General features: G+C 54.2%; 1 non-coding gene across 1 annotated transcript in view; it reads left to right on the top strand.

Annotated features, from left to right (window-relative positions):
- The first annotated feature begins 3634 nt into the window (after nucleotides 1-3634).
- LOC124733840 overlaps nucleotides 3635-5000 on the top strand; it is a 1909-nt gene continuing 543 nt past the window's right edge. The window contains exon 1 of the ribosomal RNA XR_007009168.1: nucleotides 3635-5000. This exon is cut by the window's right edge and continues 543 nt beyond it. This is a non-coding gene — a ribosomal RNA (small subunit ribosomal RNA).

Below are 5000 nucleotides of genomic sequence, written 5' to 3'. Positions count from 1 at the left end.
CACCACATGCAATACCGCCATCTATGCGCATCTGACAACACTACGTCCGCACCACAAAACATACCGCCATCTGTAGGTCTCCCGCAACATGACCTCCTGCAACGACGCTACCGCCATCTATGAGACGCCAAGCCGACTAAGACAGCGATGGCGCCACAGTGGCCGCCTTTCGACGCCACCCACAAAGGCTGCAGCCTCTGTCGACCATAGCACCCAATCTCCAGTGGCTCTGCCGCACGAAGCCGTGGACCGGCAATGACGCCACCCGCACCCGTTCGTGCACCACCCCAACCGCCAAACTCGCACCTCCAGCGGATGAACGGCGGACGTTTCCCGCACTCGTAAAGTGCAATCCACCCCTATAACTTGCGTTTCATGAAGAGTTATTTCCAATATGCGACATTCCCGCTGTCCGTATACATGAGCCGCGACCTGTACCACTTACGAGCGAGAGACGCGATCGCGTTGCTCACTGTACGGCGTCCGATACCGAGCCATCAGCATGTCGGTCCCCATGCGCGTTGCACTCGCACTCGCAGTCGCAAAAACGTGGGGCAAATATATTACGCGGAAGAGTTATAACAGACCGAGCCCCACTGCATGGGGGGAGTCTTTGTCACTAATGTACACAGATGGAACATTTTGGACTGGAACCAGATTACCCGTACACACGGCGCTGATTAGTAATCAATGCAGAGCCATCAAACTACAGCAAATATACACAACTGTCCGTATACATGCTGAAGAGAGTCTGCCCAAAATGGGAACCACACGTCAGCCAGACACTCTGATCACGCACCACTCTCTGCTTCTAACAGGCGCACATACAATATGTAAGCACCAGCATGGAACAACATCCAGTGCATCTTCTCCGCCACATTACACAATCCACACTATCACAACCAGACCAGGAGGTCCGTGCGGAAAATACAATATCCCAGCCTTTCGACATCCACCATTGCGCAGACCAGGCACCAACACCCACACATGTCCTATACAACGGTGCACCCAACATCACAATAGTACCTCCTGTCACAGCGCACAAACAATGACATGAGTCAAAGACACAGGTCTCACACAAGCATAGAATTGGAGCGCCGCCTCTAATAAGCCAAAGGTGCATCCTGACGTGACAAATCTGATCATGTCACAAGCATTCACTTACTATAATCACTATCAACGAACCTGCCGCCCCCGCCCCCCCCCCCCCTACACCTTTCCGTACAACAACGTGTAACCTAACCTAACCTAACCTAACCTATGTTGTACCTTAACCTAACCTATGTTGTACCTTAACCTAACCTATGTTGTACCTTAACCTAACCTATGTTGTACCTTAACCTAACCTATGTTGTACCTTAACCTAACCTATGTTGTACCTTAACCTAACCTATGTTGTACCTTAACCTAACCTATGTTGTACCTTAACCTAACCCATGTTGTACCTTAACCTAACCCATGTTGTACCTTAACCTAACCCATGTTGTACCTTAACCTAACCCATGTTGTACCTTAACCTAACCCATGTTGTACCTTAACCTAACCCATGTTGTGCCTCAACCTAACCCATGTTGTGCCTCAACCTAACCCATGTTGTGCCTCAACCTAACCCATGTTGTGCCTCAACCTAACCCATGTTGTGCCTTAACCTAACCCATGTTGTGCCTTAACCTAACCCATGTTGTGCCTTAACCTAACCCATGTTGTGCCTTAACCTAACCCATGTTGTGCCTTAACCTAACCCATGTTGTGCCTTAACCTAACCCATGTTGTGCCTTAACCTAACCCATGTTGTGCCTTAACCTAACCCATGTTGTCGCCTTAACGTAACCCACGTTGTCGCCTAAACCTGCTCTGTAATTGTTATACGACTCGTTCAATTACTGTAGTGTTGCCCACCCGCAACCCTCGCAATATAGTTCGCTACTCGCACTGCCCGCACCCCTGTGTATCGCTTCATGTTAAACACCTTGCAAGTCTTGCTCACTTTCCACATGCTCCTGCTGTACACTGTAATGTGGATGGCAGCAGGACGTACATGCCGCCCCTCCCCACGTCCCCACCTTGCCCCCTGCCTTCGCAAGCTGGTTGGTGAGAAGTTTGCATGTTCAATGCCCTTCGCATGCGACGTACTCAGGCTACGTTGTGGTGCGGCCTGTGTCAACTGTCCGCTGATGTCGTACGCGTGAACCACAATCTGTACTGCACATTCGTCCTTATGTACTGAATGATACATCGTGGCACATGTGTGACCGCACAACGACTGCGCCCAAAAACGGCGGACCATACAGTGCAAATATTGTGCACGCAGCTACGTGTCGTCTCCCTATGAGAGCTGGATTGCAGTGTGGTACGCCATAGAGACGTGTGGGAGGAACGGACGCCGTGGATGGCGATCAGCATGAGCTGTCTGTTGATGTATTCGGACCTAGTCGTCTCTCCTCACACACCGTGATGGCATGGTGCACCGCGTTCCATATCTGCGACATGCTACAGAGGCCGGTTGACAGTCGTTCGAGCAATGGACATCGCATACGTACGGGGGCCACCTTCCACGTATTGTCTAGGCGTGCACATTTTGTTGCGTGTATGTGGGCAGACGTAGTGTGGCGTGACACCTGACACAGGCATGCAATAATCGTTGAAGTTGCAAATGGCGATGGACGCCTGCGTTTTCTGGTGAAGTTACGCAAATGAACAAATGGTAACCTGTTGTGGTGCGGTTGTTCTCGCTAGGGGTGAATCGGTGATGGCGACGATAGGTTGAGGTACTAACCGGTTGTTCCAGCGATACCCACCATGCCGACGAAACTGAACGGCATCTGGGTGTGAAGCGATACGCGGCGGTGGCTGGGTGGGACCGTCCCCGGCCGGTGAGGGGGCGCCTCCCGGCGTGCTGGCCGCGCGGTGCGTGGGCGCACGCGCTACAGCCGGCTGGTGGGGGCGGCCAGTGGCAGGCGCGCCGGCCGACGGACGCGGCAGGCGTCGCAGCTGCGCGCCGGCGCACCCTGCGCGCGGCGCCGTGCGGCCAAAGTAGGTCCTCGCGGGCCCGGTGCGAAGCGCGGTGGACATCTTCAGTGTGCTGGTCCGATTGAGGACTGTGTGCGTTGAGGATGCGCCGCCGCCCGGCGCTCGGCGCCGCGACGCCGTCTGCTGCTCGGTCGCCCCAGCGGTTCTCGCTGGTGGTTTGTATCGCAGCTGTGCGGATGTGTTGGCGCGTGCGCTGTGCTGGGAGAGTTCGCTTCGGCACCCAAGTGGGGCTTTTGTCCTTCTGTGGCGCTGGCGTTGGAGCTGCCGGTCACCGTAGGTGGCGCGTGTTGTCTCCCGCCGGCAATGCCACGACAGCACGCTCCCGGGCCTCTGTCGGCAGCGGCAAGCTCAGTTGGGAGCACGGGTGGTCGCACCGAAAGCGTCTACTCGCCTAACTCCGGGCGATTGCGCCTCTCTCGAACCCGACCAAGTACTTGGGACGGCGCTGCGCGCCGCCGGGACCTGAGAGGGTTTCGAGGTGTATTGTGCAGGGGAGCTCAGCCTCCTCCTGTTTGCAGAATGATTGAGCGGACGCTTGCGTGTTCGCGCGGGCCCCCGGGACACACTCCCGGGCGGCCGGCTGCTCAGCTCTAGTTGACGCAGCTCCCTGGTTGATCCTGCCAGTAGTCATATGCTTGTCTCAAAGATTAAGCCATGCATGTCTCAGTACAAGCCGCATTAAGGTGAAACCGCGAATGGCTCATTAAATCAGTTATGGTTCCTTAGATCGTACCCACGTTACTTGGATAACTGTGGTAATTCTAGAGCTAATACATGCAAACAGAGTCCCGACCAGAGATGGAAGGGACGCTTTTATTAGATCAAAACCAATCGGTCGGCTCGTCCGGTCCGTTTGCCTTGGTGACTCTGAATAACTTTGGGCTGATCGCACGGTCCTCGTACCGGCGACGCATCTTTCAAATGTCTGCCTTATCAACTGTCGATGGTAGGTTCTGCGCCTACCATGGTTGTAACGGGTAACGGGGAATCAGGGTTCGATTCCGGAGAGGGAGCCTGAGAAACGGCTACCACATCCAAGGAAGGCAGCAGGCGCGCAAATTACCCACTCCCGGCACGGGGAGGTAGTGACGAAAAATAACGATACGGGACTCATCCGAGGCCCCGTAATCGGAATGAGTACACTTTAAATCCTTTAACGAGTATCTATTGGAGGGCAAGTCTGGTGCCAGCAGCCGCGGTAATTCCAGCTCCAATAGCGTATATTAAAGTTGTTGCGGTTAAAAAGCTCGTAGTTGGATTTGTGTCCCACGCTGTTGGTTCACCGCCCGTCGGTGTTTAACTGGCATGTATCGTGGGACGTCCTGCCGGTGGGGCGAGCTGAAGGCGTGCGACCGCCTCGTGCGTGCTCGTGCGTCCCGAGGCGGACCCCGTTGAAATCCTACCAGGGTGCTCTTTATTGAGTGTCTCGGTGGGCCGGCACGTTTACTTTGAACAAATTAGAGTGCTTAAAGCAGGCAAGCCCGCCTGAATACTGTGTGCATGGAATAATGGAATAGGACCTCGGTTCTATTTTGTTGGTTTTCGGAACCCGAGGTAATGATTAATAGGGACAGGCGGGGGCATTCGTATTGCGACGTTAGAGGTGAAATTCTTGGATCGTCGCAAGACGAACAGAAGCGAAAGCATTTGCCAAGTATGTTTTCATTAATCAAGAACGAAAGTTAGAGGTTCGAAGGCGATCAGATACCGCCCTAGTTCTAACCATAAACGATGCCAGCCAGCGATCCGCCGCAGTTCCTCCGATGACTCGGCGGGCAGCCTCCGGGAAACCAAAGCTTTTGGGTTCCGGGGGAAGTATGGTTGCAAAGCTGAAACTTAAAGGAATTGACGGAAGGGCACCACCAGGAGTGGAGCCTGCGGCTTAATTTGACTCAACACGGGAAACCTCACCAGGCCCGGACACCGGAAGGATTGACAGATTGATAGCTCTTTCTTGATTCGGTGGGTGG

The sequence above is a fragment of the Schistocerca piceifrons genome, unplaced genomic scaffold, assembly GCF_021461385.2.
Source record: "Schistocerca piceifrons isolate TAMUIC-IGC-003096 unplaced genomic scaffold, iqSchPice1.1 HiC_scaffold_1412, whole genome shotgun sequence".
NCBI classification, from domain to species: Eukaryota; Metazoa; Arthropoda; class Insecta; order Orthoptera; family Acrididae; genus Schistocerca; species Schistocerca piceifrons.
This window is presented reverse-complemented; position numbering and strand designations above follow the sequence as displayed.